Source organism: Eulemur rufifrons, chromosome 19 (assembly GCF_041146395.1).
Source record: "Eulemur rufifrons isolate Redbay chromosome 19, OSU_ERuf_1, whole genome shotgun sequence".
Taxonomy (NCBI): domain Eukaryota; kingdom Metazoa; phylum Chordata; class Mammalia; order Primates; family Lemuridae; genus Eulemur; species Eulemur rufifrons.
In genome coordinates, this window is record NC_091001.1 from 103,162,395 (window position 1) to 103,185,952 (window position 23,558).

Here is a 23,558-nt window from a genome sequence, read left to right on the forward strand (position 1 = left end):
TGGATTGCTGAGGTGAAGTCAGGGTTGGGGGTGGAGAGGAATTCACCAAATTACTGCCAAGAATTTGTGAATACAAATGAACACTTGTAAATTGAATAGTGTTTCTTTCACATATTATTATATTAGTTTTCAAATATCTGTCAATGCTATTGCTATTAATAAGATATAAATTAATTTTAAACTGCTGAATTTATAATAGCTATTTGTCACTTTGTGTTCTTTCAATCAACTACTAACCTTGGGAGCTTGAAAAATTTGTTGGCATTACAGAGAAGTCCTGGAAGTATTAAGTTGGGCTAGAAAAGATTGGAAACACCTGACACAAACTGTAGATCTGAGGGACCCTCAATAGCTTTGAATTGAACCTCAGTAGAATTGAACAGTAATTCACTAGGCTGGGAGTATTGAAGACTGGGCTGGGTGAGAGTTTGGTATAAGTCCCATTTTTTTATTTTGATGAGTGCCTATTTAGAACAAGGTAATGGAAGTGTCATTTTCTGAATTAACTTGTGGGATGTATTGTTAAGAGTCACAAAAAAGAATAGACATTTGGCATGGATTCACTGTGCAAAGAATTATACCTCCACCCACCTATTTGCCATGAAGAGTCTCACTCCTTCTCTCTTCCTCTCCCCACAAACACAGCCATGCTCCCCTGTGATCTACATCATCTGTTCATTGTGCCTTCCTACCATAAGCTCCATGAGGGAGTCTGTCTTTTTCGCTTCTAAATTTTTCTAGTACAGGGCTTGGCACATAATAGGCACTCAATTACTGTTTGTTTTGAACTCTTGAGCTGGATTAACAGTCATATTCGTATTGATGACAGTTCTGAGGCCCAAAAAGGAAACTTAAGAAATCTATTGACAACAAAATTGCTTTCTCATGCCTAAACTGTCTTAGTGCATGGTATATCCTTCTTGTAGTAGCTCTTATACTGGTCTACCTTGTATGTTGTAATCTGAATCTCAATTATGAACCAGGCATTATGGTCTGGAGGATACAGAAAATTGTCTTTAAAGCTTACTGAAATATATTGCAAATTTCTATGTTCATGGCATCTGTGGACATAATGAGAGTTTACAAATTTTATGGAATCAAATATATCTATTATTTTATAGTTTCTTAATTGCTTATTTCCCACTATACCTAGGTTATACATATGTCTCTTTGATTTTCTTCTAAGGCTTTAAAAAAATTGAAGTTTTTGATATACATGGAATCTATTTTATGTAGTATGATATAGGGGTCTAAATTTGCCTATTTCAAATGAATAAGCAGTTGCACCAGTAGTACCTTTTATTAAATAAACTACATTCTTCCCACTAAACTGAAATGCTGACTTTGCTAGTAATTCATAAAACTTTATAAAAAAATTAGATATCTTTGTGGATTCTTTAATTTGTTCCATTGGTCTGTTTGTCTATTCCTATGCCTATTTCATATTATTTGATTACAACGCTAGTATTTCTAACATCTGGTAATGCAAGCCTACCTTAAGTATTTCTTTAATACTTCTAATAATCTTGAGGATACAGTCTTTCAGGTAAATTTTAAGATCACGTTAAACAACTTAAATAATGCCTACAATATTAATAAAAATCCGTGTGGCATTATAATTGTTTTATATATATGATATTTTCAATTGTTTTTAATTTTTTAATAATATTTTCTATTCCTGAATAAGATCTATAGTTATACAAAGGCACTGTGTCTTTCTTATATTTTTTTAATCTAAATATTTTCTCATTTTGGTTGCTACTGTGCATAGAACGTTTTTTTTCTCATTTTCATTTCTGAATTCTTTTTTGATAAACTAAAATAAAAGGTTATTTGTTTTTGTAATTTATCTTACATGTAGCCTCCTTATCAAGATTTCTATTAATTTTTGTTTTTACTTGAATCTTTGGATTTTCTGTGTATATAATCAGCAAAAAATGATAGCTTCATCTCTATTCTGATGTTTACTCTGCTTATTTCATTTTCTTTTTATATTGTTTTTGCACAAATAAAAATAGAAGTCTTTAATCCTTTCTGTGACAAGGCAGAGCATAAATACACAGAGCCAATACTGTATCTATTCCAGAGGAAACTGGCTCATTGCCAGATTTTTGCCTTATAATACATATAATTTTAAAATTCTGGTAAGAAAATGAATGAGATTTACCTACGACATCCAGTAATATTAGGTAGAACTGGAAGGATATTAGAGACATTCTAGGTTAACTCATTTTACATATGATGAAACTAAGGCCTAGCAAAAGAAAGTGATTTGACCGAGATGAAAAGCTAGAAGCAAAGCTCAGGCAAGAAGACCAAGATTTTATGATCCCTAGACAATGTTCTTTGTATTAATAAAAGACATAGTTGATTAGAGCCTTGGACATGAATTTAAAACATCATGACTTTTTGTGCTGATTTTTTATATTACATTTTAAAGAACTAACTGAAAACCTAAATTCAAATATTTATTGTAACTTTAAAATTTCATTACTGCTAGTATGGCAGAAGCTTCTGGCTTCCTCCAAGATCCATTTTTCTCTTCTTCTTTAGTAATAACCCCCCTAATTTTTAGCAGAGGTTTGCTAAATGTGATTAAATTGGCATGCATGCCGATTTTCAGGTGTGACTTAGGGAAGTGTCCTCAACAGGGAAAGGTGTGTCCTTCATCTTCCTTTTCTCTTTCCTACTGGCTGTAAAGCAGATGTGATAGCTGTGGCCATGTCAGATCATGAGGTGGAAGCCACCTGCCAAGGATGGCAGAGAGAAGAGGCAGAAGGAGTCTGGGTCCTTGAGTACTCTGGGCTCTGGGTCCCTAAAGCCACCCTATCACCCATGGACTGCACACCTCTGGATTTTTTATGATTTCTCTCTTATTTAACCCATTGTCATTTGGGATTTTCTATCATTTTAAGCTGAATTTAACTCTGCTTTGTCAAGTAAATTGTAAGGTTTCACAACAAAAGGAGAAATACAATATCTCAAAGATAATCTGCAAGCTTTTGTTCCAGGAAAAAAAAAAAAGCAAAATAAATGGTTAGTATCAGAATTCTGGTCATGGCCTTAAGAGCTTTGAATTTAAAATAATGATCATAGTGGTAATGTTAATAATAATAATAATAGCTGTGAATCGACTACTGCAGGGAAACAGTGGAGAGCAGTTAAGAAATGGACTTGAAGTTAGACGACCTGGTGTGCCACTGTCTGGCTATGTGACTGTGGGCACATCACTTAGTGTTTCTGAGTCTCAATATCTTCATCTTTATAATGCGGATAATGAAGTTGTAAGCATTAGGTAAATGAATGTAATGAAACCGGTATAAATTAGCCCGATATATTATTATTGATCTTATCATTAAACCTACCGTTACTACCACCTCTAAAGACGGCAAATCACACCTATGTGGCAATATTTATAATTTAATTACCACAATAATACTGTCACATAGATATCATTATCTGAATTTGTCAGATAAAATGATTTATAAAACTTGAAATGTTTTGTGACTAAGCTGGATTGGAACCTAGGCCTGATTATAAAATCCACATTTCTTTTCATGACATCATGCTCATCTTATTTGATCAAGACTCTATAACTCTTTAAAACATTATGGCAAAACGTATGTATTTGAAACAAATTTCCTGCCATCATTGTATCCTTTGGTTCCTGCTTCCTCTGTCAATAACAGCATCCCTGCTCCCTGTGCCCTCTATCTATCCGGCTAATTCCCAGTCTTGACAAGGCTGAGAATCATCCCACCCTAGGGAATTTTGGGTTCTGTGTGCCCAGAACTGCTCCTGTGGCACTCTATTTTTCTTTCATGGAATTGTAGAGGCATATGGGATTGTAGAAGCACTTGGGTATGTTTAACCACTCACACATCCACACCACATGAAAGCAACCAAGGGTTTGGGAAGAGCACCTGGCACACAGGTGGCTTGCAGATTTCTTTATCTGGAAAACGTCTCAGGGAACTTTGCATCAGAGGGTGAGTTTCTCTTGGAGATTTACCAAAATCAAAAGCTCTGTTGTCCTCTGTTACTGGGGCCTTGTGAATGAGGAATAAAATGGGAGATGCTAAATCGTGGAAAAAAGACCTAGAATCCTTTTTTCAAAAAGAAACGCAGCAATACTCCTCCTTTGTAAGGCCTAGCAACTGTAAACAAATTTTAGTAGCAATCCCAGGAGGCAGAGTTGGAAATCCAGACCTCAGTGGATTTCCCTGGAATCTATTACTTCAAACAGCCCCAAATAGGTCTCCCTGTTACATTTTCTTACAGAATTACATATTTTCTTCCATGGCCCTTGATTTTATTTATAACTGATGCTATTTTGTAATTATTAATGTTTAATATCTGTTTCTCCAACTAGACTCTAATCTCTATGAGGGCAGAGATTATGACTGTTTTAATTCGCCCCCATATACCTAGTGCTTGGCACAATTGATAGATCTTCAATAAATATTTGTTGAAAGAATGAATAAATTGGTGAAACAAAGAGGCAATACCTAATACAACAGCTACACAATGAATGGAAAAACAAGGTAAAGTGAGCAGAAAGATCATCAATCTGATTTGGATCTCAGAGGTATGTGTCACTTACAAACTTCATGACTTTTGGCAAACTGCTCCACCTCTGTGAGCATCAATTTCTTTATCTAAAGTAGGGACAATATCTATTTCATTGGATTGCTGTAAAATGAGTGAGGTAATATGTATGTAAAGCACTTGGCAGAGGCCTTGGCAAAGAGGCGATACGTGCTGATTGTTTACAACCAATAAGCCATCTTTTCCACTTTCTCCTTTGCTGGTTTAACTGAGGGCAGTTTTGGAATACCTGAACATCCTAAAGTGTAATAATCTTTGAAAACCGAAAAGACGTCAGATCACTAAACTCAAGCAGATGTAAGCTCTTTTTGGAGCCAGAAATCCCCACCTTCCTATTCCAGGCTAAGAGCTTTGTTTAAATGTAAATAAGTCCTGGAAGGAACTAGGGCCTCAGTTATTCACATATCACTGTCAACAATGATAATGATAAGTCTGGTGTCATATGTTCACTCCATCCCCAGCTCTGTTTTAAGTATGCCACGTGGATAATCTCACTTAATCTTTACAAGGACTATGCAAAATAGACTTAATGGTTCCATTTTATATGCAAGGAAACAGAAGCCATGCAGCTAGCGAATGGTAATGCAGGGGTTTGAATTCAGGTCTGTGTGACACTACAGCCATAATTTTCCTTCTACCACGATGTTGATGTCAGCTTATTAAGAAGTGATGAGCTGGCAATATTTTATAATTTGCTTCCTTTTATTAGAATAAACATGGTTCTTATAATAACTCTTCTAAAAGTAGGTGCTCAGAAATGCTAGGTTTTCATTGGCACATGGACACTGCCTGCATTCGGTACAAAGATTTTTTTAAAAATTACCCTCAAAATGGAAGGAAAAGTCAGGGTCCAGGAGTTTTTCTTTTAGACCTAGGGTACCAAACTCATGGACCTTGAACCACATGTAACCATGGATATGTTTGTATTGACCACTTTGTTTGATGCCATGTTTTAAAAGTCAAAGAAACTGAGCAGGTATTCTGCTTGCTCAAAATACCATCATTTGTAACCCCTGGCCCATTTCATTTAGCTCCTGCTTTAGACTATGAGCTTCTTGAAGGAAGAGATTTGTCTTAAGGATTTTTGTATCTCTGGGGCTAAACTTAATTCTTGGCATATAGAAGAAGCACAAGAGATGTTTGCTGTATGAGTGAGAAAAAATCCTATCTGTTAAGAGCCTGCTGGAAGTGTCATAGTGGGACTTGGGGCTGGCACCAGACAGAACAAACTCTGAGCACATGCAAGTTGTCATTCACTACCTTCTGGAAGCCCGAGAGCCTTCTACTTAGTTTCTTTTAACAAAACTTGCTTTCAAGAAAAAAAGAATCAGAAATTTATTCAAGCTAAAATATAAATGAGTGAATTCTTTTTTAAAGCATCTAACAATGTTCTCTGAGGATCCTTTAGGTATACAGACTTCTGAGAGATCCAAAGACTAATGAGGTAATGGAATTTTGAGCAATTTCAGGTAGGTTTTGATCAGGAGAGGCTTTTCAGAGCTTCTGAAAGGAATGCAGCAGCCATCTGCTCATAAAGCTGGCCCTGGGAATTACTAAGTAGTTTAGATGCATTTTCTATAAAGTACTAAATGTCAAATGTCATGACTCTTCAGACCTACTGTTTTCTAGAGTCCAAGCCTCTACCTGTTAAGCAGCAAGCGTAAAGTCTCTGCCAGAGATGGGAAGAGATCTATGCTGAGGAGATTAGCTAGGCTGTACTCACAGCCATGTACAGAAAGAAGTTCCCTTCAGTGGTATTTTAAAAGTTAAAATGTCTAACAGTAAGAGAATAGTGAGGTAAACCTTGTTCATACGTATAATAGAGTGCAATACAGGTATTTAAAAATTATGTTTGTGAAGAGTTTTCATTGAAAAGGTCATGTTTCTGCTATAATGTTAAAAAAAATTAGGATATAAATTTGAAAGAAATGAGTATTCTCAATTAGAAAACAATATTTTAGATGGAGGAAAAGATAACTTAGTAGTAGATTGTAGGTGATTTTTATTCTTTTTTCTGTTTTGTTTTCTAAATGTTCTACAATGAGCAAGCATTATTCTTTTTACTCAGAAAAAGGCATTATGAAGTACTTAACAAAGACACATTTCCAGTTCCCCATAAGACTCACTTAAAAGCTGTTGTATAGAGCAGGGACTTGGAAGATCGAGTACCCGTTCAGTGAATTACCTGGAATGCCAACAACAGTCCTTTTTAGTTCTAGTTCTTAGAGTTCTGTCAAATGAGTTTGTAAAACTAGAAAATGCCTTCTGAAAGAAAAATGTAGTTTCTGTCTCCTTAACTTAATTAAAAAGTATGGAATCAACCTGAGTGCCCACCACCTGATAAGTGGATACAGAAAATGTGGTGTATACACACACACACACACACACACACACACACACCATGGAGCCACTATTCAGTCATAAAAAGAATGAAATGTCTCTTGCAGCAACTTGGATGGAACTGGAGACCATCATCCTAAGTGAAGTATCTCAGGAATGGAAAAAACAAATACCATCTATTCTCACTTATAAGTGGGAGCTAAACGATGGGTATAAATGGTCATAGAGTGATGTAAAGGACATTGGAAACTAAGAAGAGGGAAGAGAGAGAGGGAGGAGTGAGTGATAAAAAAGTACCTATCAGGTACCATGTACACTATTCTGGTGACAGGTACACTAAAAGCCCTGACTTCAGCATTATACAATTCATCCATTATACAATTCATCCAAAAAACACTTGTACCTCCTAAATCTATTAATTTTTTAAAAAGTAATTTTTTTTAAGAAAAGAAGAATTCTGTACTTCTATCTAGTCCTAGACAACCACAGAATGAATATTCTCACTGTTAGAATGAAGCAATCTCAAGCACCATGATAACAATCAGTGGTGTCCACGATGGAGCCAAATTCAGAGAAATGACATTTATTCCTAGTTATCTACTGTAAGAACCAATAACTACAACCCAGAGAAGCTAGCTGGAATATTGTATGGATTTTTAGCCTTCCCTCTATTATGTCATCTCCCGGTGAGTTTCCATTCACAGCTGTACAGCCTTTCAACCTACTACAAAATCTGGGTACTCCTTATCTGGAACCTCCAGTTGGCATTTGAGGAAGTGATTCCCACAAAATGTAAAGAAGCTGCTCACTTTACATCCCCTAAATAATCAGGCTTAAGTGGTACAATAACATGATGTTACTGTCGCTGTGCTATGAGCCTTTATAGTTACAATGTGCTGAATTCAATCACCTGCTTCTAGACAAAGTATCCATTAACATTGCAAATGGTTTCTCAGTGCAAAAGTTGGCCTGTCTGCCATGCTCAGTTTCCTCCTTCTTGATTATGAATCCATTTAACTTTTTGATTTAAATTAAAAGCTCTTTGAGGACAGCAAATTCTACTTCATTAAAAACACACTAATGGTAACTATTATTGAGTGTCAAGTAAAAGCTAAGGTTCTGCTAAACATAATATATATTATTTATAGTCTTCACAGCAATTTTATAAGGTAGTTTATAAATTATATTTAACAAATCAGAAGATTGAACTCAGAGAGATTAAGTTATTTGCCTAAGGCCACATAGCCATTAAATGATAGAGTCAGAATTCAAATTTGGTTGTAAACATATAGTACAGTATTTTTCCTATTTTACCATGTTGCTGATGTCTGATCTTCAGATTATTTCGATTATTTTACTCATTACTTCTATTTTATTTTATTTTATTTTTTTGATGGTTTGGATAGTGTTTTATTCATGTAACAGTGCAAGATATCATGGATTTTTACTACTTAAGCAAGCATTTAACAAATACATAAAGCAAATCATTATTAATATATGTAGCACATTATTAACAGTTGGGAATTTTCCATTAAAATGTGAGGTTTACAAATCTTTTTCAAATATGGAAGCAGGTATATGAAAATAAATCATGAACTATAGAACAAGTTACAAGAAAAAATAAATCATATGATATACATTATATGTGAAATATTTAAGACAAAACCATAAATATTAATAAAGCAAGGTTATTTAACATTTGAAACAAAAAGAGAGTTGTTTTATTATGTGCATGCTATATTATGGTTCGCCTTGAAAATTCAAAGGAATCAACTGAAAATCATTAGCATTAATAGAATAGATTTGTAAGGTGGCAAGATAAATACTTTAAAATCAATACATTTTTTGTGGAGAAACATTTAGGTTTAAAAATGTGATAAAATCCTATTTATACCAATAAGAAAAAAACCTTTCCTAAAAATAATTTGGAAAAGAATTGTGTGACCCTCCTGAGAAGCTGTACAATTTTATTGAAATTGATATATAAGAATGACAATTTATAAATTTATGCAGGAGGAATTGCCCTTTGCAGTCATTATAATACCTATTTATACTTTTCATCATATTCCATTCCATGTATCAAGGTGCCTATAAAGCAATGGTTAGGCATAAATATCCCTGATCTCCAACCAAACACACCTCTGTAGTGACCAAGATTTACTTGTATCCAAAATGCAGTTTCTCTATCTTGGATATTTCTGAATGCATGTTAAAATTTTGCTTCTCTGCCTTCTGACTTTTTTTTTTTTTTTTTCAGGTACAGGTGTTTGGGGGAATTTAGAATTTGATAAAGGTAAATTAATTGGAAGAGTATTTAATGAGAAATGTTGAGACAATTGGACATAATGTCTATTTTAAGACATTTACAAGAATAAATTACTGCTGGGTTAACTATCTAAACAAAAGAAATCTTAAAGCCCTAGAAGAATATGTTCATTACTTCTATTTTATACCCTAAGAAACTGAGTCTTTGAGGAATAAAGTGACTTCTCCAAGTTCATAGGAACACAAAGCAAACCCAGATCTGAATCAGACTAATTGCCCCTATTTGTTTTTTTAATTACGTTACCTCTGCAACATAATAGTAATCTCTGCTAATAAGATGGAATGCCATATTTTATTTTTTCCATTATTTTTAATTGGCATATTAAAGATATTTTATAATATTGTCATTTTTCTGAATTTGAGATAATTTTAAAGTCACAGATTTCCCTCCTTTTCATATGGGAAACTATACAGAACTACAAACATGTCAGTGGGAAAGATTCAGAGCCATTAGTCATTGGCCATTTTGGCACAATTGTGGTCACATTCCCATCCAGAAACAAAATGGGAATGCTTTCAAGGGATCAACAGCCAAAACACTCTAAGAAGTTTCCTCAAGCTTCTTGGCCTATTATTCCATTTTTTCTTTTTTCTTTCCTCCCTCCCTTTCTCACTCTCACCCTCCCTCTCCCCATCTTTCTTTCCTTTCTTTCCTTCTTTCCTTCTTCCCTTCCCTTTCCCTTCCTCCCTCCCCTCTCCCTTTCCTTTCTCTCCCTCCCTTCCTTTCCACTGCCCTCCCCCTCCTTCCTTCCCAAACTAACATTCATTAAAGACCTTGTACATACCAGGGACTATTCTAAGCACTTGCAAAGACATTATGTTAATCTTTACAATTAATCTCAGAGATATAATTTTCATTTTCCAAAATTTAGATAACTTGTTCAGAGTGATTGGGCCTGACTTTAGAGCCATGTCCCTTTATCCACACCATGTTTCCCTCCAGTGAAGAGCAATCGTGTCTCATATAAAACAGGACACTGTCCTTTCAACAACTGGGATGTATAGACCTCATCTTTATCTTGACTGAAATAAACTGTAAAGATACTTATGAAAGTTGAACACTGGCTGGATATTTGACGATAGTAAGTAAATTTTTTTTTCTGTGTTAATAGTATTATGGATACATTTAAATATTTATGGACAAAATTATATAATGTCAATTTGTTCAAATTAACCCATTGGAGAGGGGATAAAAGTCAAACAAAGTCGTCTTAATACCGGTTAAAGCTGGGTGATGGGTACATGGCGGTTCATTGCATTATTTTCTACCAATATGTATGCTGTCCATAATAAAATTTTCTTTTTTAAAAAGGGCTGTATAGATTGGTTATGATTGGTAGAGCAAGAGAATTCTGGGTTTGACACATTTATCACTTAATATCTATGTGACCTTGGGCAAATTACTTTCCTCTCTGAGACACAGTTTCTCAGTCATGAAATGAAGCTTACCTTGCAGAGACTTACCTTGCAGAGCTGTAACATGCAATCAATGAAGTAATGTGCATAAATATCCAACACAGTGCCCCAGATATGCTAAGATTTTTACAAAATTGCTAGCTATTATTATTACAAGGTACAAATGATCTCTGCTTTTCATTTGCATACTCTCAAGACTTAGCCTAGAGATAACTTCCAGTATTCAGATGAATTCAATTTTGAATGATACAAACCCTCTTCTGCCGAGCACCATTTTGGAAGAGTCAACTTTCCCAGTTTCTCCTGTGGCATTGGTGCTCTGGGTCTAGATTACTTTCCTCTGCTCTCATCCAGTTCACACCAATGCGTTCTTTCTCACACCTACACCAGCATCTGGCTGAGGCCTCTTGTTTTAAGATTTAATCATATGCCATTTTGTATTATTCCTTGTAAAACCAGTTTATTGAATGGGTTGCTCTATCATGTCACCATTTTCCATCCTGGGATGATATCTTGGGCTGATCTACATTTTTTCAGTCACTTCCAGGCATAAGAAAAGTGATTGTTTTTTAGGTATTAAAAAGTTCAGTCTAATTTAAATATAAATTTCCACTATGCATCCAATTCAATGTCTCCTTTCTCAGCTCAAATTTTTTAATTTCTTCAAAGACAGAGTCTTGCTCTGTTGCCCAGGCTGGAGTGCAATAGCACAATCATAGCTCACTGCAACCTCAAACTCCTGGGCTCAGGTGATCCTCCTGCCTCAACCTCCCAAGTAGCTGGGACTACAGGCATGTGCTACCATGCCTGGTTAATTTTTTTTTTTTGGTAGAGATGGGGTCTTGATATTGCCCAGGCTGGTCTCGAACTCCTGGCTTCAAGCAGTCCTCCTGCCTTGGCCTCCCACGCCTGTAATCACACCTTACATTATAGGCATGAACCACTGCGTCCACTTCTCAGCTCAATTTTGAACTAGGGTTTCAGTCTAGCTGTGGGGAGAGGGGGTAACCTGTTCTTTTGTCCTGCTTGCTTCCCTTCTCTATTATTTGTTCTGCTGCTTCTAAGGAGGGGGCAGGAAAAGGGGATTATAGAGGAAATGGGCAAGGTCTTACTTGACTGGTGCCAGTATAACCTGGCATTCTGTAAGTCAGGTCCCCACATGCTGTTTCTCATTATCTTGGGTGTTTGAGGACTTTTTAACAACTTGTGGTTGGGAATTTCCAAATGCCACAATTTATTGATTGCGCAATGCACAGCTGATTTATTGTTCCTCCTATTCTGCTGGCCTCCAGTGGTACACCTCCCTAAAGGGGACCTAGACATTTAACAGACATTGCTTCTTCCCTCAAGGAATTTCCAGTTTTATAGGAGAGCTGACATGTATATAGTGATTATAATATGCACCCAGATGTGCTAAGAGGACTGAGAGGTAACTTTTGATTACGATGACTAGGGAAGGACATCTAAGCAAGGATCAGATTGAGAGCATCAGAACTGTGGGCAGCTCCTGAGAAGTGATTTCCATAGTTCCTGAAGAGAACTCATCTCCGTTGGCCAGCATGGGCAGGCACAGAGCTTGGCCAAGACTGGGTCCCTGTGGACACATGCACATGTCAGTCTCTTTTGTTTCTCTTGCTGGTCTCACTGTCCCTAGATTGTGTGGTTCTAAAAACACATGCTAATTCCTGGAATGGAAGTCCCAGTTACACTCATAGGTGTCTCTTAACCACAGTAAAATGAAAATCTATTCCCACAGCTTCCCTGCTAGAACACATGGACATGACCATGGCTGCTTTTCTTTCCACAAGGGTCTCTTTGGAAACTGAGACAAGCTAACTCCACTGAGAAATGGCTGTGGGCTCAAGTTCCACAACCACATGAGAAATTCTGAGGCAAATATAGATCACACAGATGTGTCTCAAACCTTCAGTAATTTAGGGTTTTCCTTCCAGATTATTTTACTTCAAAATCATTTTTTCCACTTAACTGTGAGGACCTAGTTACAATTATCATAGATTTACTATTCTATCCCAGAACCTGGAGTGGGGTTGGGGAGGATATAGGGGACTTACTTCAGTAGATATAACCTTGATGTAATAATTTGCACAAGATCAATACCTAGATTATTAAATTATCTTTTTAAAATCAGAATAAACTTAAACTTTAAAGTTGAATGATAATAATAAATTCCTTACTTTTACAAGCTACTATACAATCTGTAGAATATGCTCACAATAATTCCTAACTAGAGAGGGTAGGTAATACCACTCATTTTTACATGAGGAAACTGAAACTCAGAGAAGTTAAGTAATTTTCCAGGGCTACCCACTATGATGCCTAAAGCATCCATCTAATGACTCCTAGGTTTGTGAACTTTCCATTACGTAGTTCAGGTTTTGTCTTTCTAAATCAGTTTTCCTAACTGGGTTCTTCATAACTATAATGAAATGTTAACAATACATTTTAACATAAGTTTCCTGTGCAAATACACTTGGAAATATAAAGTTAAACAAAGCTGAACAGATATGATTGTCTTTACCACAAGACCACTCAGACTTAATATTAATATGAAAATGTGCACTGAGGATATCTAAGAGTGAGTTGTAGCAAGCATTTCCTCCCCCCCCCCCCAAAATTTATACAAAACTCTTTGAAAAGAACTACCTATCAGTATTTTCGAAATACACCTTTAAAGAAATAAAGTTTAGGATGTCCTTACCACCAAATTTAAACCATCCTCCCTTCCAACTATGCACTTCATCTAGAACGAGGATCTTTCAATAGGCCTTCCTTTTAATACTATCTTATAAGCAATTTTTTTAAATAAAACTATTGCTCTTAAATATTTTGCTTAAAATATATAAAACGATCTATTACAGTACCTTGAACATATTGTATATGTATCATGTATGTACATATTTATCTGTATGTATGTGCATCTTTGCCTTACCCCACTTTGAGAATCATTCTCTGCACTTGACCAACATGCATTAGTGCACACTTCTACAAACATTCAGCAAATGACAGGCTAAACACTCTGATAGCTAAACCTGACTTGAACATGTTATGCAACATATGTTGCATGTATGGCCTCCCTTTCTGCCATTTATTTGGTGTTATTTGATAAGCATTTATTTGATAGACAATCTGCAAGTGGTAGTGCCAGACCCACACGAGAGGTGAATTATGGGTGTTTCCTGGAATGTTTTACAGGCACTCAAGTCACCTTGGAGGAAAAGGTAAAGGAGAGAGAGGATAAAAATCAGAAGACAATTAAGGGTTGGCAGATATCCTCTGACATTACTTATGAAGAGCACCACAGTATCACTGGAATGGGGGAGGATTGTTCATCAACTGAGCATTAGTCACTAGAGGCTTTGGAAACTTTAATAGGAGATATGTCTTAAATAAATGGAAGAACTTTCCAAACAGATGCAGGAACACAGGTCTAAGCTAGGGCATTGATTCAGTTAGCATACCTTTTCTTGGACTGTACTCACCATGCTACTTGGGATATGTGTGTATTAGCTATAATTTAACTACCAGCAAATTAGAACACACAAACTTGGAAAAAATGCAGCAGAACACTTAGAACACTAGCCTAGGAGAAATGGTCATATACAGACTGAGAAGGTGGACAGGAGGGAGAAGAGATGGGCAGGAGAGAAGATGAGGGTCTTCAGGGGAGAAAGAGTCTTTCATTATGTGCCAATCTCTATTAGGTGTTTATATATCCATTACGACATTAGGTCTTCAACACCCTTACAAGGGAAATATATTATCCCCATTTTCACAAGTGAGAAAATAAGTTCAAAAGATTAACTATAATATAGCCAAAAGTCCTGCTTGATTCTGTGAATCATCTAGGACTCTTGCTACCTTACCCAAGAGGCTTAGAATTTAGGTGCAACTTTTGTAGACTTCAAAGAGAGAAGAGGATACTCAGATTAAAAATATACTTGAAATTCCCTAGTAAATGGAGCAGGAAATAGAGGCAGAAGGAGAAAAAAAACAAAACAAAACAAAAAACCGGGGATTGGAAAGCCTCTTAGAAAAGCTAGAGACAGTAAGGACATTTTGGATTTGATGTGTGTGTGGGGTGGGGGGGGGGTGCGGGGAAAACGGCTGGAAACAAGTTTTGGTTCAGTAGGAAAGAGCAGCTGGAAAGTATAATTTCTTTATCGTAAAAGTCTTGGAAGAAAAGAATGAAAGAGTAGATCACATAAGACTCCTCCTACGGACACTCATTGAAAGATTAGTCACGAAATGCGTTGGAATAATAGGGGAGGTGTGGGGAGAGTATCAGACAGAAATCTCTTTTTTGGAAAGTTTTAAAGGATAGAAGTATCGTAGTATATTATTTAACCAAAAAGGCAGGGCTCTTGAAACATTTTTTTTTTTATTAAAGTTTAGTGTCAACTGCAGGGGTAGGTGGGGAGGGGAGAGAAGGGCCATATTATTTAGCTGTTAGCTGCATTAAATAATTCATAGATAATATTAGAATGTATTCAATAAGGAAACAAACTTAAAAAATTTCCTTTTAGTTCCATATTCTGTTTATTCCAATTGTGTGCTGGTATTGTATGGTAGGGTGATGATGATCAAGTAAAGTGTAATGCGAAGGGTATGCATTTAAAGAGGGAATGAGAGAAATAGAAAATTTGATATCTCAGTGTAGGCATTTTATTTCTTCCTGAAATTTCCTCTTCTATGAATTCATACCACCTTTTGATTTCATTTGACTTATCTGTCTTGATTTATCTGTCTTCCCCATTAGGCATAAATTCCTTGAGGTCTGGGATTGTCTCTTATTTAATGGGGTACTACAGTGACTACACAGTGCTTGGAGAAATGGTGATATGCAGACTGAGATATATGTTTATATCTCAATATATATATATTTTATAAGGCAGGCTAAGCACTGTGAACTGTTCACTGCTCTTCAATAGCTGCTTGATTCCTTCTTCAGAAGTTCCATTATGAATGGATTACTACATACAACTCAATGACCAAACTGGTTTAGGAGCTATTGATTTCTGATGAAAGCAATACTAATGATACGAATAACTATCATTTATTGCACATTTTCAATAATAAGACATTTTATGCTTTACTTTTATAATCTTGTTATTTTCTGTTCAAGAATCCTGTGAATTACTACTAAAAACTAAGGCTGAAAGGTTAAACAACTTATTCAAGGTCACAGAACTAATAAACTGCGGACCTGGAGATTTTTACCTAAGTATATCTAGCTTAAAAACTATTGTTTAAATTTCTTCTCATAATTTTCTTTAAGCCAACTGAAATCTTGGTGAGGAGTTTTCCCATTCACAAACTAAAAACGAGGAAAGATAAATAGATGGTTTTCATCTCACTCTGAAGAACAAATACCTTTATAATCATTTAAAAGGAAAAGTAACAATTTTGTGTGTAGAATTTAAATTTATTTCACAGCTCTTTGTTTTTCATAAAATTTTCCATATAAAAAAGAAAGCAAGCACTAGGCACCTTATGTAAAAATTACAGAAACACTTGAACTTCTAGAACAAACAAAATTGATAGCCTTCCATTAACTCATAACATCCAATGCCAAGAATTCCACCAAACAGAAGTTGCTAATTGAAAATCAGACTTACATAACACTACTTGATACATTAAAAATAAAATATTATATTAATAAGCATTTCAATTTTATTGATAATGGATCTCCAAGGGACATTTTATTCATAATTTAAGACTGGATTTCAAGAAATCAGAAATAAACACACTGATCACAAATTACTAAAATCAATGCAAAATATAAAACATTAGAGACTCCTATAACACCAAAGTTTACTATTTCAAGAAACCTTAAATTGCAAAAAAATTCTAAAATATAAAAAATAGAATTATTAGGGTCTGGTTATTTGCATAAGAAAAATTCACCCAGGCTTCAAAGCACATTTAACATGTTAGCGATTTGCAAAGAAAAAAAAAAAACCTCACAAAACTACACACAGTCTCAAAAGTCTTTCAGAGCCTAAGAAATAAACAAGATCCAAAGAAAGGAGGAAAAAACTATATATTAAAAATGACAGGTTTCTATTTTCAGACAAGTACCTATATGAGCGAGAATTATGGAATGAATCCATAGGCAAATTTAACTAATTTGTTAACACTTTGCCTTTTATGAGTAATACCTCATAAAAATGAAATCATTTTATTAAAAGAACCCTACTTTCTATAAAACATTTAGCAATTATTGTATTAGATACATTGAGGTTGAAAGCCATTTGGTAAATTAGAGTACTCTATGTCTTAATTATAATTTAGAACAAAAGGAAATAAAATGCTCACCTGGAAATAATCCCACAAGCCATTGGAAATATCATGTACTATTTTTTTTTAAAAAATAAACAACTGATGGCTACACAGCAGGTCACCTGTGTCAGGACTACAGTGAAGCAAGGCAGTGGAGAAATCCAGAGAAAGCTTAAGAATCATGAAAGTTACCCGATTTGCATGCTTTAAGTTAGCTGATAAGGGTATAGAACATCTCTTTAATGTATTCACAGGCACCTTATTATTAAAGTGTCAAACCTCTTTGAAGATGCCTCAGTAATTTGCTATTCCATTTCTGTTTCATTCATTAAATAGTTTCTAAAGCACCCCCAAGATCTTTGCATTGGTAAAGTTCTCAATGAATCAAGCTGGGAGCAACTCAAACTATTTTGATTCACTAAAGAGAGCATAAGTTATCTTTAGAAACAAACTGTAAATGAGAAACGCAGTATTGTGGTCCCTTCCCAGTGTGAACATGTTAAAATAATTCCATAGCTCAAGAGACCATGATCTAAATAAGTGGGGCACATAGCTACCGTAGTCTCGATTTTTATTTCCTCTTTCACTTATCAATATTGATTTTTGTAAATAAGTAAAAATAATTTACTTTTTAATTATTAGGAGATAAAAGGGAAGATACTCATGTAAATGAATTAAAAAGCATTCTACTCTTAAAAGTGTTAATATAATGCTTTTATGTCTTTATTAAAAATAAATTATGAAACAATTTTTAATCTAGTTTTTTCTTTTTCTAACAAAGATATGTGAAGCAAGTTAATTATGTACATAGTTTTAGTAGAAATGATTTAATTTCTTGATATAATTAACCAGGTACATGCAACTGATTCTTGTTAGAAAAAATGTTTAATTGACAAATATTGAGTTTCTACCATAAAAATCATTGCATAGGTATTGCATAAATATAAAAGATGTCATTACAATCTCTGCCCTTGCAGACTATGATTTCATATTGTAGATATGTCTTTAAGATAAAAATTTTCCTTAATATACTATATTTTTTATGTATTGGAGGGATGGATTAAGTAACTTATATGGACCCAATCCAGCTCATATATTCTATTAATTATGTGAATTAATCACTGAGATAGTAAAAATATCAATCATTCATTAATTTATATCTGTACCATTTGATACTTTAGGAAGATTAAGAAGTTTATATCTTCTGTATATATATGTGTGTGTGTATATGTATACATATATATATAAAATTGAGATGGACGTTGTCAATTTCAAACTTAGAGTAAATAAATTTGATCCCATCTATAAAAAACAGCCTTCCTATATTTGTAAATAATCACTAATTTTAGGAGCATAGAAATCGCTCAATACAAAAAAAAAACCTTTCTAATGACATGAAAATAGGAATTTTCTTGTCAATTAGGAAACCACATGTTTGACAGTGATGCTGAACTGTTATTCTATGAAACTCCCCAGGGAGCTCCTCTACAATGTTTGGAATCCATGCCTATTTGCAACCCAACCAGAGAACCTATAGCTTACCCAGGACAATATTCCCGATTGTGTTATCTTATTACATGTGATTTACATGTAATAGGAATGTGATTTGCAGTGTAGCAAATCAAAGTAGGACAGTTAGCATCTGCAAGTCTCTGGATCTCTGAAGAGGCTACCTGGTGTTCAGAATAGCCTGGAATGGGATATCAAGACCAGGTAACATCTAACTAACCCAAGAGAATTTGTTAGCAGCAGAGTCTATCCAAGACAGAGCTCATCCCACTTCAGTAAAGGTTTACCAAGAGAGGAGGGGTTACATTAAATTGTTAACGGCGAATGTGTTGAGAAACTCACCACCTTTCTTCTTCAGCTTCAACAACTTCCAAAGACTAGTTACCTAATCTTTCAAATGATAAAGAGACTCCAATAGGCCTTCCCCTGGCCATGCTTCCCAGTCATCTAGCCCCTTTTTCCCCAATGCCTCAGCTTTTTTGGGTAAAAATCCCTGACATTTCCCCAAAGGGGACATTGTGGTGGTTGTGGGTGTCTTTCTGAGTGCCTGGGAGATTACACTTTCTGAGAAGAAACAGGAAGGCCCAGATTAGAAGGCCTAGAATGTTATTGTGTAGGCACTCAGGGAATTTTTGTGGAAGAAAGGGAGAAAATGAGGGAGAAATAGAGAAAGCAAGGGGAGGAAAGAAGGAGAAGAAACAGGAGGAAGGCAGGAAGGCCAATCAGGCAGGTCATAATGCCTGCTGTGCAGCCCTCCTCCAGCAAGACAAGGGAAAGAAAGCTGCGCAAGAAGAAAAGGAAAGATCGACTGAAGAAAAGCTGTGTATGTGCTTAAAGGTTTAAAAGCTGCACGACTCTCCTCTACAGCGCCACTTCAGGTGAAACCAGACAAGCCTTCTTCCTTAGGTCTTCCTGCCCACTCCCTTCCCCTTCTCTGTAGGTGGCTCCATCTGGAGGATTTCCAGGAAGGACAGAGAGAGTTAAGCATCTCTGATTTGGGTTCTGCCTCCTAGGAGCCTGGGGAGAGCTGGCATAGCCCACTGTGGGTTTACACTGCAGCTTCCTCACTCCACTAGGTGCTAATCCTTACAGCTGCAGTGGTTTTGGAGGAGGCTAGATGAGGAGAGTGGGGATGGTGCCTGCAGTGTCTCTGAAGACTGGATTCCCTGAAGGATTCTGGGGAATAGAGCAGGGAAAGGATGGAGATGATGAGCCTTGGGCAGTTCTCAAACAAGAGCTGCAGATTCTGACTGCCAGTGTTCCCACAAAACTCCAGAGAAATTGACTGAGATGCAGAGGAGGCCAGGAAGGCCAGACTAAACATTCATAAAATTCAATGAGGTGAAAGGCAATAGAAAAGTGAGAGAAAGAGAACTTACAAGGAAAAGAGAGGCAAAGAAGAGAAATGTGACGGTGTAAAAAGGAACCCTTGGAGACTATTTTGAAAGATGTGCTGGAAAGCAGGCATTATTTATTTGAAGACTGCAGCAGTATCACTGATGATGCTGAAAATTAGAGAGAGAATGGAACATTTGCACTCAATATTACTTTTTAATTGTTCTTTCTATAGACTAGAAATTAATTGACTTTTCTCTAGCTCCATGGTTCTGGGCTTTTTCCTCATCTGTAAAACACGGGGTTTGGACTAGATACCTTACAGGGTCTCTGCCTGATCTGACCCTCTCTGGTCAACCTCTGAGCCAGGGACTCTAAGATCAAATATCTATGAGGTTTAATACCAGAGTCCCTCTTTTCCTTCACTACCCCTTTTTCAATACAGTGCAACAGCTGCACCATTCATCCAACTGATGCCAAGTCTCATTGATGACAGGGAGTATGGCTCAATTGTGACAAATGATTAGTTCTTCTGTACTGGAGTAAGGAAAGAGGGAACAGAGAAGGCAGCATGATTTATACTTCGGATATTCAAGGAGAGGATATTCTTGAATTTTCAATTTCAAATTTTACCCATTTAACTAAATTATAAAATCCTTTGAGTGGTTCCAAATAGTTGGACTGATCAAATGGACAAAGAGCCCTATAATGACCTCCACCCCTGTTTGGGGGAAAATTTATTCATTTCTTTCCAGAAATTATATCTGCCTTTTTTCATGAAAATCCAACACATACTGGCCATGCTCTTCTCTTGTCTGCCTGCCTCTTGCCATTCTGCCAACCTGCTTCAGTGCAGCATTTTCTGGGGTTATTAAACACCCAAGGCTTAATGAGAGTGTATTCATGAGTAAGGTGTTCAATGATGCAGAACCTCCCCATACCCACACATACACATGGAGGCACTTTAAATGATAATGGAGGTAAAACGTGTTTTCACAAGAGTTTCATTTTGAATTTGTCTCAACCTGAAATTCCTTTAGAAGATTTTTTAAAAAATATTAATAGGTAGAAACAAAACTCCCTGACTTCTCTTGCCTTCAAGTGGAAAGTGGCACACAGATAGTATATACTTAGTGTTTTCTATGCCTGCCAGCATTTCTATTTCATTTTAGTCTCCAAAATATGCACAGGAGGGCAACTCTAGAAAAATGGATTCCCACTCTGGTATCTCACAGGGCACTGCTCCGAGCAGTGCTGAACACTCACCATTTCCTGGCGTGTGGGGAGCATCGCCCTCTCCGCACCCCTTCCCCACATACAGTCTCACACCCCCTTAGGGTATTCAGCAATCTGATTTCCACAAGGGGTTTGACCTTGCAAAGACCCTTCTTCCAGTTTCTGGGCAAAGAACAACCCATTTTAACTCAAAATACACAACGACCTTTTCTCCTTTAAAGAAGTACTACCAAATGTAACACACCTGGGTTTACATTTCTCAACCCTACATTCCGGAAGACGAATACGGAAGGCAAAGGCAGGTAACTAGTTTGGGTCTGACAGTCCTCGTTCAGCGACTCTGAGTCTTAGGCTCTGTTCAAAATCGACAGTGCGGTAGAACATCTTTCCTTTTTCTGCCCATTCACCATTGTGACGAAAAATCAAAAACGAAAAAAAATTATTTACTCATTTTTAAATACTGAAAAATGTGCTTATTTTGCGCCTAACTCCACGGATTTTAAACACTGACATCCCGCTTAGAAATCAACCCTGATTTCCATGCCAATCTCGTCCACTCAGTTTTACTTAGCAAACACCTTTGCTGCCCTTCCACGGTGAGAAAAATGGTGCACCAACTCCACGGATGACAGGTTGGTACCTGACTGCAGCCGCTCAATAGTTTCATCAGCAACCAGAAAACTTCACAATCAGTCAATTAGCTACTTAAATCTGTCTAAGCAAATCTGCCTATTTATAGACTTAAACTAAAAAAGCATCTCAGTTTCACCTATCTTAAATCTAGCCTATAATCCCCCAAACACACCGCATATAAACACTCCCCCTTCCCCCACCCCAATTTTTCCAAAAGATCCAGTAAGGACTAACAGCACATTCAGATCGCCAGCATTAACTAAGGCAATTGTCACCATGCATTTAGACGCATCTATGCAAAGCCAAGTATGTGACAATAGCCAAAGCATCTCCCTGACAATTGGCTGCGCTACACATGCAGAAATGCAACGAAGATTGTATTTTCCACTTACAGTTATAGCGCTGCGCACGGTCACTTAACGAAAATGATAAAACTCAACAGTTCTTTTTTAAAAAATATATATTTAATTCGGGTAAACGGTTAAGCCGTCTCTGTGTGTGGTTCTCTCTCGCTCTCTTTTCCTCTGGAGCTCTGGGCTGCTTAAATCCCTCTCGGATCGCGCCTTGCAAGCCCAGCCGCCGCCGCAACACGCTCGGGTAAATCACTGTTGCAGATTGGGAATCCCATAGAAAACCTAGGGTCCCTGGAGCTGGATGCGCAGGCGCGTGAGCCTCCGCCTCTCCAGGCACCCCCTCCCTTTCCTCTCCTCCCTCGGCTCCGGGCTCCGCAGCCCCAGCTAGGAGAGTTCGGGAGCCTGCGACGGAAAGCCGCCCGGCAATGCGCATGCTCAGTTGGAAGGGCTCGGAGTTTCCGCGGGTGGATTCCGCGTCTCCAGATTTTAGCAGAAACTCAAAAGGAAAGTGGATCGGAAAAGAGAGCCTGACTGTCGGAGCTGCCGGCACCTGGACAGGCGCGAGGGAGGGCGGGTGGGACTCTTCAGGCCCCGCAGTTACTGAGCGTGGTGGCTGAAGGCCGAGGCCCGAGCTCGCATACGCGGGGCCCGCTTTTCCCGCCGCTCTGTCCTCGCGGCCCGTGGCGCACCCTTTGCCAGCATGTAAGATGGGGGAAAACTGCCGAAACCTCGGAAAGAAGCCTTCTCAGCAAATTGTGAGCACGTCTACCTGGCTCACTGAGAGAACGGTTGTGGTGGTCATTGTGCCACGGGCCATTTCACCTGAGGGTCTTCTGCCAAGAGTACAGGGAGCTGGTCCTCCAGCAACCAGTGCCTGGGACGGTCCTGGGCCAGAATGGCGTTAGAAAAATGTGTGTTGAAGGGAGCTGGGTCCGAGGCTTCTTGCCCTGTGCACCTTGGACAAGTCATGCTAAACCATCAAAGAAGGTTTAATAAACGCCTTATGTATGCACTTCATAAATATTTATTGAATATTCATTGCGGAGGTGGGGATCGTGGAAGAGAGGGACCGAACCATTTGCAAATCCAGGTTGAGGGCTAACTAGGCGATCTTATAAACCCTCCTTGTGTCCTTGAACGGCTAACACGTTTGGCAGCTCTCCCCCGCTCTCCCGCTCCCCATTGGCCTGCCAAAGCCTAGAAGACTTGGCAAGGAGTAGTGCCCAGTAAATGCTTGGTCGCTCGCTTCCCTACCAATAGAGCAAGGAGAATTCCCAGATGTTCCTAACCTAATCACTTCCCCCAACTGCGTATGTTTGTACATTCACTCATTTAACAATTATTCACTGAACACCTACAGACTATTAGGCACTGTTTTTTGCTTTCAGAATAAATGCAGTGAACAAAAATCCCTTCTGGGGTTTTCATTTAGGTGGGAGTTTTACTTTCAAGGGAGGGACATTCTGGGGGTGCAGTGAAGATCAACGTTCTCCTTAAGCAGAG

At 37.3% G+C, this 23,558-nt stretch overlaps 1 protein-coding gene across 4 annotated transcripts in view; it reads right to left on the minus strand.

Annotated features, from left to right (window-relative positions):
• The window catches only part of VSNL1 (visinin like 1), a 107,385-nt gene extending 84,365 nt beyond the window's left edge, over positions 1-23,020 (minus strand). For 3 of the 4 annotated variants that reach the window (XM_069494493.1, XM_069494495.1, XM_069494491.1), the window contains exon 1: positions 22,095-22,319. The gene's annotated coding sequence lies outside the window, so the exon portion shown is untranslated. Of the gene's footprint in view, positions 1-22,094; positions 22,320-22,824 lie in introns of those variants that run through there. The other variant, XM_069494492.1, reaches the window with a different exon arrangement.
• Positions 23,021-23,558: the final 538 nt, after the last annotated feature.